Source organism: Chiloscyllium plagiosum, chromosome 18 (assembly GCF_004010195.1).
Source record: "Chiloscyllium plagiosum isolate BGI_BamShark_2017 chromosome 18, ASM401019v2, whole genome shotgun sequence".
In the NCBI taxonomy this organism is placed as follows: Eukaryota; Metazoa; Chordata; class Chondrichthyes; order Orectolobiformes; family Hemiscylliidae; genus Chiloscyllium; species Chiloscyllium plagiosum.
Genome location: NC_057727.1, coordinates 28175352 through 28188394, shown reverse-complemented (window position 1 = coordinate 28188394; position 13043 = coordinate 28175352). Strand labels below are relative to the sequence as shown.

Below are 13043 nucleotides of genomic sequence, written 5' to 3'. Positions count from 1 at the left end.
AATTGATTGTTAAGCCTTTCATCTGTTAGAATACAGTGATAGTTAAAGAAGTGAAACTATCACTGTATTCTAACAAACAGATGAAAGGCTTAGCAATCAATTCTTCAATGTATAATTTCAGTTACATCACACTGCAAATTTTTGCTATAAATTCTGTGTTACGATCGAGCCCTCCACAATCACCTGATGAAGGAGCATCGCTCCGAAAGCTAGTGTGCTTCCGATTAAACCTGTTGGACTATAACCTGGTGTTATGTGATTTTTAACTTTGTACACCCCAGTCCAACACCAGCATCTCCAAATCATTTTAAATACAGTGAAAGCCTGGAGGATAATGAGGCAAGACGAGGGCAATTGGCTTAAGACCTTGCCGTTTACCCCATTGGTGGGAGCCCAAGGATTTGAACCTGGGGCAATGTACTCTGGCTTTAAGCTATAGGAGAATAAGGGAATCATTTGTCTGGCGGATTTATTCAAGGAGGTGGTCTTGATGTCATTGAGCCAACTAAGTCAGAACTATGGATTGTCTAATAGGGACCTTTTCTGGTACTTTCAGATAATAGATTATATACAGAGGAAGACCATGCTCCTGGCTCAGTTTTACAAGTCAGACAGGGAGAAAAGAGTGCTCCAGTGCACGGGCACTCTTTCAGTTAGTACCCTGTATCATTTACAGAAAGGACGTGCCTTAGGAAATGTGGAGAGACTCTGTAGAATGTGGAATCAGGAACTAGGAGAGGATATTTCATTGGAAACATGGGAAGATATATGGGAAAATGTAAAGAAAATCTCAATATGTAACAAAGTGCAAGCCATGCAATTGAAGATCTTACACAGGGCTCATATGGCGCCCGAGAGGCTAGTTAAGTTCAAGAGAGGAGAGTCTCCAGGGTGTCCCAAATGTAAAATTAATATAGGCATTCTTATAGACACTGCTACTGGTCATGGTACAAGATCCAGTGATACTGGTGTGCCATTGTAAGGGAGCTGAAGGAAATCCTGGGAATTGAAGTCAAAGTGGACCCAGTATTTCTTCTGGGGTTGTCAAATTTGCCCTTTCTGGGGGAACATGGGAAGAGACTGTGTAACATTTCTACCCACTGTGCGAGGAACAACATTTTAAAGAATTGGACATTGAAAAAACCAACAAGTCTTATGTGGTGGCATAGGCTGGTGATGGAGCATCTCCCTGAAGGCTACCTCACAAATATGGTGCACCACAAACGGAGCAGTTTGATAAGACGTGGCAGCCCTTTCTAAATTGTCTTGATGCAGATTAATTGGCAATATTAATTAGGGCTGTGATATAGCCGTGGGAATCAGTTTGGGTGCCCGTGGGGCCCTGGAAGGGGGAAACTGGAGGAAAAGAAAAATATGGGTATAATGACTGGTGCCCCCAGGGGTGGGAGCTTCAGTGGAAGTGTGGTGAGTGAAATAGAATAAAGTAATATGATTTAAACTAATTTGAATTCAGCTTAATTTAATTTTTATTTAATTTGATTGTAGTTTAGTTTAAGTAGATATGTTTGTTCTGATAGAATAGTAGGTAATTTAGCATTAATAGTATTGTGATATGATATTGTTACATTACCTCTATCTTTTTGTATTTTTGTTTTTTTAAATATATATAGTTGTTTTGTAAAAGCTTTGAAAAAGCTTTTAATAAAAATATTTATTAACAATAAGAGGTCCTTTTATTGTGTATGCTAAAGAAAGCAACACTGGCCTCCTGGAAGTCACTGGACTTCATATACTTCACAAATATGTAAAATTTATCCACTGAATATTTAATTGACATTTAATTACATTTAACAATTTATTTGAAACTCAGTCCCTTTTTACAGAAGATATCACACGGCTGGCCATGTGATGCATTGCTCCAAAATGAGCTCTGCTCGGCCTCGGGTATTTCTTGTATCAAAGAGACTAGCCACAGCATGTTCTATTTATAACATCGAGGTTCAGTTGAAAAACATTTCATGGTTTGTTTTCTGTAGTCTGAGAAAGACCGTTAAACATGATGCTATTATGCCTTGAATTGAGTTTAATTGCACTGCAAAGCTGTGATAAAGATCAATTTATATCGGAGCAGAAGCCCAGGCAAGCCCAAACTCTCTTTAAGGAAATACTTGATGTAACTGCAGACAGATTTATAAAACTCAATACATTGTTTGACTACATTAAGTTATTAGGTGATAACTTAAGTTATCTTCTGGTTATTTCTTAAATTTGGAGTAGGGAAGAGGTGGTGCTTAGATATGGGTGTGTTTTCTATCATTGCTTTTCTGGTTTTAAGAAAGGACATTTTTTAGCTGAGAAATATCAATATTTTTATTTTTGTGCAACAAGATCCATTATCTTCTAATTCATAGTTATATTCCACCTAATTATTCCCAAGGTAGTATATTAAAATAATATCCTTAGAAATTAGACTCCGTTTACCCTGATAACCTGGTCTTTTCTAACATAAAAATCCTCTATTGAGACAATTGTTGTTTTACCTTACATAGTGTTTCTCGTGCCTGGATTTTTGTATCAAGGATACCAAGCGTTGGACCCTTCAAACTTTAGATTGGTGAGAATTTACCTGCAGCTGTCATGGTTTATTTCTGAAAGGAGTCTCCCACCACAGAGAGCACACTGATATGGTCCAAAGAGACACTCAAAGGAATAGTTTTATGTAATTTAATTCCCAAATCATGTGGAGGACTTAATTGTAGAAGTTGAATGGTTAGTTACGGATACATAATCTCCAGCTAGCATTGTGTTTCATCAATTTACTTCTGGCTTAACATTTGCAAATATAAATGCATTAACATGTACCGTGAGGCAAAACAGCAATGAAAGCCCTGTTACCTTGTATCTGAGTTTGGACTCTGATAAAAACAAGTAATGATTTGATTGCCAGTAATATGTTACGTCTTAATGTTTTAACCTATTTTAAATGACACTGTGAACACCAATACTGTGTGTCAAGTCTTAATACTGTATAAAGGTAGCAAGCAAGTTAAATATTTTACTGTTGAAAATGTGTACCCTCACCATTTATACAATTATGAAATATTTCCAGTCCTATTACAAAAGGGAAACTTCCAAAATGCTAATTTCTAATATTACTCAATTGGTGTACTCAGTTGAGATAGAGTGACATCTTAAAGTCAAGGAGGGTTATAGAATGGGAATTGGTTGAACCAAGTTGAGGTAGCTCTATAAAGTTAGGTTGAGGGTACAATAGGAAAGTGAAAAGGAAAGATCTATGCCAGCTCTTCCATGATTAAGATGCCTCTGGCAAAAGATCTGCTCCATCTGCCTCCTGAAGAAGAGATGAGGAAACATGAGAAAAAATGTTTGGTGCAAAGTCCCAACTCTTGTTTCATGAATGTCAAATGTCCCAGTTGCTACAAAATCACTACAGTGTTCAGCCACACAGACTGTCATGTTATATGTGGGATGCTCCTCTATACTTTGCCAATCCATGGTAGAAAGGTCAGGTTAACAGAAGTCTGTTCCTTCAAAAGAAAGCTGGCATCTCAGGATGGGTGAGACTACCTGACCGCTGGGCATTAGGAAACTGGCTAAGGGATAATGATTAACTTCCCTGAGATCTGGTTTGCAGAAGGAAGGAAATATAGCTGAGGGAGGCTGCAGGGTTTTTACTGTCCTGTAGCCTTACCCATCTAGTTTATGTAAACTGTTTTGGACCTTCTGCTGGTATTGAGTTATTTGTTGGAATTGTCAAATAAAATGTAACTTTAAAAAAAATCAAAGTATAGTGAGACACCAGAGGGAGGCATCAGAGGTCTGTATTAAAGGGGGTGGGGTAAACAATGTTAAATGAAGATGTATAGTTGATGAGTTTAAAGCCACATGTAAGTGAAGCTTGACAGTGGTGAGGAAAATGAATTAAATACTTTGAGGAACAAAGTTGACATTTGAACCAATAATGTGGAGTTGCTTAGTTGAAAAGGCCCTCGGAAATCAGTTGCATTTAATATAGTCACATTTAGGTCCCAGACTTCAGTCAGAAAAAAAAATCACAGGATTTCAGTGAGAAAGTAAATTAACTAAGGATCAGTGTCAGCAGGAGAGGAGGGATTGGAGGATGCAGCTGCATTTCCCTCTGGTTTCTACAGAATTATGGGATGAGCAGTTGCACTGAGTGACAAGATCACAGTACCTTTTGAATTGCAGTGACTTGTGTGCCATTTTATTACTGCAATTATTAATTCACAAGCATTTGCTGTTTTCTGTATGAATCTTTTTAAAAGCTGATCATAAACAACTATGTCAATGAGCTCTTCTTGGATTGGGTGTTTGGGATAAAGTACGTTCTACCAATTAACCTACTGTAGGATAACTGAGTGTGGGAAATCTGAAAGTAATACTTTTGCAAATACACAATTTGAATTATGAATCTTCAGAAACATTTTTAACATGACATTTGCATATCCCACCTCCTTCCAAATGCAGAATGAGCGACTTAGAATTTCCAAAATTTGTAGCATTTTATTAGTTAACAGTACATGAATTAATCGTGCATATAATTTGATTAAATCATCAGTATTGTAGTGATGAAGCATAAGCTAGATACTGGAAATCTGAAATAGAAAATCCTGGAATCACTCTGCAGATCAGGCAGTATCATAGAATCCCGACAGTGTGGAAACAGGCCCTTCGACCCAGCAAGTGCACACCAACCCTCCGAACAGTAACCCACCTAGACCCATTCCCATAACCCCTGACTAATGCACCTAACCTATGCATTCCTGAACACTATGGGCAATTTAACATGGTCAATTCACCTAATCTGCATACCTTTGGATTGTGGGAGGAAACCGGAGCACCCAGAGGCAATCCACACAGACACAGGGAGAATGTGCAAACTCCACACGGACAGTCGCCTGGGTCCCTGACACTGTGAGGCAGCAGTGCTAACCACTGAGCCACCGTACTACCCCAGGATCTAGAGGAGATGCAGAATTAGTATTTTGCATTGATGACTGTGCATGAGAAGACTCATAAGTATTTTTAGCAATACTGTGTTCACCAGTGGGTGACCATTACAGGCTTGGTATAACATATAAATGCAAGTGCATTTTAGAATACTTTGGTGAGTTTTGGTGTTTTCCTGCTTCATTTTATAATGCAATCAACTGGCTTGAAATGAAACTTGGAGAATTTTAAGTACTCTTTTATTTCATATCCAGGTCTATTAATTCTGAATAATAGAAAAGCAATTTATTGTCACTTGTATTAATGAAAATACAGTGAGATGTATATAAGCCAACACAATTTGGTGCCATTTAATTACAGAAGTTATAAAAAGAAATAATTGAGACAAAATCAGGACAAATATCATCTCTTGTTCCCTCCACGGCTCCTGGCTTTCTAAAGTGGCTACAAGACACTGCTACCTAAGTAAGGATTTCCGGACCGGACCGGACCCACTGTGTTTCCACTGCCAAAGCTGACAGCAAAGCCACTGCATTGCTGTCATAACAGGGAGGGTCAGACCAGACCAACCGAGTCACCAATGCTGATGCTATCACTCAAGCTGTCACTACTTCAGTCATTGCCACAGCCATGATGAATGAACCAGGCCCACCATATCACCACCACCGCATACGACAGCAGGAGGAATGAACTGGACCCACTGTGCCACCATCATTGCACTGCCACCAGGGGGAACTAACCGGACCCATCGTGCTATCACCACTGCACTGCCACCAGGGGGATCTAACCGGACCCAACGTGCTATCACCACTGCACTGCCACCAGGAGGAACTAACCAAACCCACCATGCCACCACTGCACCGCCACCAGGAGGAGCTAACCCGACCCACCGTGCCACCATGACGACACTGCCCCCAGAATGGATGGACCAGAACCACTGTGCTACCATCACTGCACTGCCACCAGGAGGAACAAACCGGACCCAGTGATAAAAGCTTTGATAAACCCACGGCCCCAAGGATTGAACATCCAGATCTACCATGCTTCCGCCACAGCATGCCTTCGCAAACGCCTTCTGCCACTGCAGCTGCAAAAAAGATGGACTTTGAAGAATGAAGAAACGATACAAAAAAAACAACAAAGAATGCAGCTGGCGAGGTGAGCAGGACGGCACAGAACCTGAACACTTCTTACCTTTTGTAGGAATAAGCCTCGTATCATAGCAATAAACAATTTCTCCGGATAGTAATATTTCTGCTGCATGCGTTTCTATTACTACAATAACAGCAAATTAGTGCTGCAAATCTGAAATAAAAACAGAAAATGATGTAGAAACTCAGTACATCTGAAGAAGGAGAAACAATTAGCATGTTCAGTCTGATATGAATTCTTCAGAACTCAGGTTTAACACTCTTTCCCTCTTCACAGATGCTGCCAGGTCCACTGATTTTCTCCACAACTTTGGATGCTCATCTACTTGACTACTGTTCTAAATGTTTTGAAGTCCATTTGCATTAACAGTCTCATAGGGAGAAAAGATGAAACTGCTTTTTGTAAACTTTCCTAAGCCCCAGTCACAATAAACTTGATTTTGGCTGACAACTCGGACTTGCTAACTGGGTACTGCATTTATAAATACAGCAAAGTAGCTATTTGGTATGTGCTGAGTAATGTGAATTGAGTGTTTGTCATCCCTAGATGATATGTTGCAGTTATTGTAGACCAGAGAGTGTTAGTGATTCAGCCAAAAACTAATTCATCATTGCAGCTCTGAATTTCAATTTGACTGCAAATACTCCTTTTTCAAAGTGTGATGTTTTACAGGAACATTTGTCTGAATGTTTGGATAACTGTGGTGCAGTGCTGCATAGACTGTACTGTTTTATTTTAAAAGATGATCCCATTATTCGTAAGGGAGACAAGGAAAGAGCTGCTTTACCAAACTTGGAAAAACGAGCATTAAATCTGTCCCAAAGTTCTCTTCACAACTGCCCACACACCATTTTCTTTCTCCTCTTCTAGAAGCATTGCCTTTTGTTGGACTGTGATAGGTGTTAGTGTGAGCAGCCTCCAAGTTGCTATCCAGTTGATCATTTTATGTATCTTAGCATGGGATGCAAATATAGGTGGGCAACATGCAAAATGAGACATTGAGCCAGCTACAACTTCATTCTTAGTCAGCAGATGCTCTTTCTGTCTTCCCTTCTCCATTTATAACACATTATTAATTTAGTAGAAAGTATATATCTTAACTGCAACATGGTGATTTATCCATGATCATATGACGTCCCATATGTTTCTGTATTCTTATTAGTGGCAGATACTTGGACAGTCCCTGCTTATTTAAATCAGTGAGTTGACCATCAATCAAGTGGGCAGTTTTATTCTTAGTGTTGAATTTCTTAAATGCTGTTGAAGCAGTCTCCAATCAGCTAGGATGAAGCTTTTGCATCACCATCGTATCTTTTGCCTCCTAGGTTGTCAAAAAAATTTGAGGAGTCAGGAGGTGAAAGTAATTACTGCAAAATACCTGTTCTGATGGAGGATGGTAAGATTAGGAAGGGGGATGTTGATATTAAGAAGGAGGTGATGTTGTAAACATTTAAGGTAGATAAGTGCCCAGGGCCTGAGGTGATCTATCACAGGATATTGAGGGAGGAGAGTGAACAGATTGGGGCTTTCAAGGAGATCTTACGTTCTTTAGCCACAGACAAGGTCCCAGAACACTGGAAAATAACAAATATTGTGCCTTTATTTAAGAAAGGCAAAAGGAATAATCCAGGAAATTACAGTCTTACATTAGTGGTAGGGAAGTTATTTAAGATGCTTAGAATTGGAGAAGAATGGACTTATGTAGTAGTGCGGGGGAGGTATTGTCTCTCAAATCTGATTGAATTTATTGAAGAGGTGACCATGATGATTGAGGGTCGGGTAGTGAATGTTGTCTACGTGGGCTTTAGTAAAGCATTTGACAAGGTCCTTCATGGTAGGCTGGTCATAGAAAAATAAATCACATGTGATTCATGGTAGGTTGGTAAATTGGATACAAAATTGTCATGGTTTAAGATCAGATTAGATTCCCCTACAGTGTGGAAACAGGCCCTTCAGCCCAACAAATCCACATCGACCCTCCAAGGAGTAATCCACTCGGACCCATTTCGCTCTGACAAATGCACCTAACACTATGGGGAATTTAGCATGTCCAATTCAGGAGGTCTTGTAAAGAAAACACTCAAGGTCACATCCTTGGACTGTGGGAGGAAACCGGAACAAACCCACGCAGACACTGGGAGAATGTGCAAACTCCACACAGACAGTCACCCGAGGCTGGAATCGAACTTGGGTCCCTGGTGCTGTGAGGCATCAATGCTAGCCACTGTGCCACCCAAGTTATTGGAGACAGAGTTGTGGAGAGGTGTTTTTCTCACTGGCAATCTGTGATCAGTGATGTTCCACAAGGATCAGTGCTGGGACCTGTTGTTTGTAATATATATATAAACGACTTTGATGAAAATGTAAGTGATGATTACTAATTTTGCAGATGACACACCTTGGTGTTGTGGATAGTGAGGAAGGTTATCAAATGATACTTCAGGATATAAGTCCATTAGAAAGTTGGGTAGAGAAATGGCAGATGGAGTTTTATCCAGATGAGTGTGAGATGATGCATTTTGAGAGGTCAAATATAAGAAGAAAATGTCGTAAATGATAGGAACCCGAGGAGCATTGATATCCAGAGGGATCTTAGGGTGCAAGTCCATAGCTCCTTGAAAGTGGCATCACAAGTGTGTAAGGTGGTAAAGAATATGTATGGCATGCTTGTCATCACGGGTTGGGGGATTGAGTATAAAAATTGATAAGTCATGTTGGAGCCGCATAAAATGTTTGTTAAATCACACTTGGAATATTATGTGCTGTTCTGTTCACCACGTACAGGAAGGATATGGAGGCCTTGGAGTAGGTTCAAAAGAGGCTTATCAGGAATTTGCTTGGAATGGAGTGTAATACATTTGACACACTTGGATTGTTTTCGCTAGTGTCGCAGGCTGAGGGGTGACTTGATAAAAGTAAATAAAATTATGAGAGGCATGAGTGGAAAGTCAGAAGGAGATGCACAAGGTAAGATGTTTACACAGAGGGTAGTAGGTGCCTGGAACACACCAGTGAAGCAGAGACAATAGCACCTTTCGACAGATGAAAAGAACAGCAAGAGATCCCTTCTGACAATCATCTTGTCTCTCAATTGAAGACCAGATACAGAAGCATTCTCCATCCACTTACTGTTCTAACAGTTCCAATGGGGTCTATAACAAAGCAAGCAGTTATCACAGTCTTATAATTTCCAAAGTTTAAAAAACACACAACATCAGCTTACAGTCCAATAGCTTTATTTGGAAGTACAAGCTTTCGGAGCACTGCTCCTTCATCAGGTAATGGGGCAGGATCATAGGACACGGAATTTATAGTAAAAGATCTTAGTGTCATACAACTGATGTGATATATCTTGAACAAACCTAGATTGCTATCAAGTCTTTCATCTATTAGAATGGGTTGCAGGTTTTGATTCGTTAATATGTAAAGCCCAGAACTTCTTTCAACTCACATTCCCAAGATAGCTTAAGGTTTTATAAAAGAAAAGTGACATCTCAGCTCAGACAATGCATTAAAGGTGTGAGGCTAGCGTCTATAGTAATCCAACTTTGAGTCAGACTGGTACTATTTTCAAAGTAGGAATTTTTAAAATGGCACATGGATTGCGAACAGATTGTGTGCCTTTTTTAAAAAAAAGTGGACTGTATCTGCAATTACAATTCTGCACATGCGAATTTACCCCTTAGATTTATATTTGTGTGTGTGTGCGCGCGCACGCGCAAGTGCATGCATGCTTGATAGAGTATATACATGATGGTGATGGTGTATATGCCTGTGACGGGATGTGCGCATGCATGCAGGACCTTGGGCTCACTTCACTCTACAGGTGACCCCCCTACACTATTCTCGTGTGCTCGCTCACTCACTCACTCGCTCACTCACTCACACCAGAGTCTGTCTCATACACATGCTCTCTCTCAGACATGTACACACCCCATACTCACTCACTCACAGGCATATACTCAATCACGCACACACACTCACACGTGCGCACACTCGCTTTCTCCCTCTCCTCCCTCTCCTCCCTCTCCTCCCTCTCCTCCCTCTCCTCCCTCTCCTCCCTCTCCTCCCTCTCCTCCCTCTCCTCCCTCTCTCATGCACACACATATAATCTATGGGGTGAATTTGCATGTGCAGAGTTGTATCTGTAGATACATTCTATTTTGTTCAAAAAGTACACATTCTGGAGGCAGTCAATCCATGTGACGTTTTATCAATTCCTACTTTGGAAATTGAACCTGTCTGACTCCAGGTTGGATTACTGACAGACTCTAGCCTCACATCTTTTAATGCATTGTCTGAGCCGAGGTGTCACTTTTTTAAATAAAACCTTAGGCTATCTTGGGAATGTGACTTAGATGAAGTTATGGGACTTGCCTATTAATGAATCAAAACCTGCAACTCATTCTAAAAGATGAAGGACTTAACAGCAATCTAGGTTTGTTCAATATATTGCATCAGTTGTATGACATTTTGATCTTTTACTATAAATCCTGTATCCTATGATCCTGTCCCACAGCTGCCTGACAAAGGAGCAGCGCTCCAAATAAACCTGCTGGACTACAATCTGGTGTTGTGTGATTTTTAACTTTGTCCACCCCACTCCAATACCACATTATAATTTCTAGGAGGTCTTGTAAAGAAAACACTCCAGGTCACAGTAACCTGTCAAAGTCCTCTCTTAAAGAAACTACTCTTAAAGAAAGATTTTTCTGTAAAACTTGAAATAAATCAATCTTTCTAAATCTTCCATATCCGCCACAAATTCACCTGCACCTCCACACACATCATCTATTGCATCCGCTGCACCCGATGTGGCCGCCTCTATATTGAGGAGACAGGCCGCCTACTTGCGGAATGTTTTAGAGAACACCTTTGCGACACCCGGACCAACCAATCCAACCACCCCATGGCTCAATACTTCAACTCCCCCTCCCACTCCACCAAGGACATGCAGGTCCTTGGACTCCTCCATCGCCAGACCATAGCAACACGACTGTTGGAGGAAGAGCGCCTCATCTTCCGCCTAGGAACCCTCCAACCACAAGGGATGAACTCCGATTTCTCCAGTTTCCTCATTTCCCCTCCCCCCACCTTGTCTCAGTCAAATCCCAGCTGATATACTCTTTTCCAGATATAAACATTCATGTGAACAGCAGAGCAAGGCTAAAAAACACATTCCATTCTGGTTACATACAGATAAGAAGATTCACACGGGACTAAGCAACACCTCCATTCCGGTTAGATTCACACATGTATTGGGACATAATTTTTAACCGTTTCACCACATTCCACTGCTTGGAATTTTACACCACATGGACACACTTTCCTCATTCCTGAAGAAGGGCTTATGCCCGAAACATCGATTCTCCTGTTCCTTGGATGCTGCCTGACCTGCTGCGCTTTTCCAGCAACACATTTTCAGCTCTGATCTCCAGCATCTGCAATCCTCACTTTCTCCTCGAAGATTACTAATATCTCAAGTATTGTGTCATCATTGGGAATGCTGTCCATGGATAAGTTTTTAGCAACTTCTTGGCAGTAAACTGTGCAGCTTAGAGGAGAATGTCATGGGATATGGGCCAGCATTTATTGCATGTTCCTAGTTGTCTCTTGACAAGGTGTGGTGAGCTGCCGCCTTGAACTGCTGAAGTCCATACGCTGCAGGTAGACTCACCATGGCATTAGGATTGAACTCCAGGATTTTAACTCTGTGACGCTTCAGTAATGGTGCTTTGTTTTCCAAGTAAGGATGGTGAGTGACGTGGAAGGGAATTTGTAGGAGGTGGTGTTCTGCTGCCCTTGTCCTTCTCAGTGGTAGTGACTGAGAGTTTGGAGTTGCTGTCTAAGGAGCCTTTGAGAATTTGTGCAGTGCCCTAACAGTAATCTCATAGAAGGGTGATGAATTACTAAGGAAAAAGAAAGTGAGCTTGTCAGAAAGGAATGGCGAAAATCGTGGTAGATTTTAATCTACATGTTGACTGGAAAGCTCAGATAGCTAAATGTAGCCTAGATGAATTAATAGAACATATTTGGGAAAGTCTCTTATGTCCTGGGGTTAACCAGAGAGTAGGCTCCATTAGATCTGGCCTTGTGCAATTAGATAGGGTTAATGAATGATCTCATAGTGAAGGTGCCCCTAACTAGCAGTGACCATAATATGATAGTATTTTGGTCCTTAAAATTCAAACAAAGGAAAAATTTAGAGTAGGGAGAGAGTGAATCTGAAATATGAAAGTTTACTAAAATATTTTAAAGAAGAATTAACAAAGTGAGCCTTTGTCCCATAGAAAGTAAGAATTGAGAATTAATGATGCACCTGAAGGGAATGGCAGATGAGTTGACAATATTTGCTGTAGAAGATGCATAACAATGCAGGAGCAGCAATAAATCTGGAAATGATAAGGAAGGTGTAACTCATGAAAATCGCAAACACCAGAAAAGTGGAACTGAGTAAATTGCTGCAGGTGGATGAGTGCCCAGGTCCTTATGGAAGGGCTTCATCTTAAGGTATTGAAACAAGTGGTGAGTGAGATAGTTGATGATTGGTTTAATTTCCTAATCTCCCTTGATTGAGGAATGGTCCTATTTAAATTGGAAGATGATGAATATAATGGAGACAGGAAACTACAGGCTGCCATAGGGAAGATGTTAGAAGCTATTAAAGAATTATTATAGCAAGACATGTTGAAAAATTCAACGTAATCTGGTAGAGGCAACCTTTTTTCATTAAAAGAAAAGCTTGACCAATCTTTTGGAGTTCTTTAGCTTTAATAATTTTAGTTATTCCACATTTGGAAAGTTCTGGTCGCCACACTTCCGGAAGGATATGAAGGCTTTGGAGAGGGCACAGAAACTGTTTACCAGGATGATGTTTGGTTTGGAGGAGAGATTGGACGCACTTCATTTAGATTAGATTAGATTAGACTAGATTAGAT

At 40.5% G+C, this 13043-nt stretch overlaps 1 protein-coding gene and 1 pseudogene across 2 annotated transcripts in view; both read left to right on the top strand.

Annotated features, from left to right (window-relative positions):
- Window positions 1-13043, top strand: part of LOC122558995 (FYVE, RhoGEF and PH domain-containing protein 3-like) — a 222232-nt gene that overhangs the window by 13880 nt on the left and 195309 nt on the right. The window lies entirely within an intron of this gene.
- Window positions 3158-3543, top strand: LOC122559228 (annotated as a pseudogene).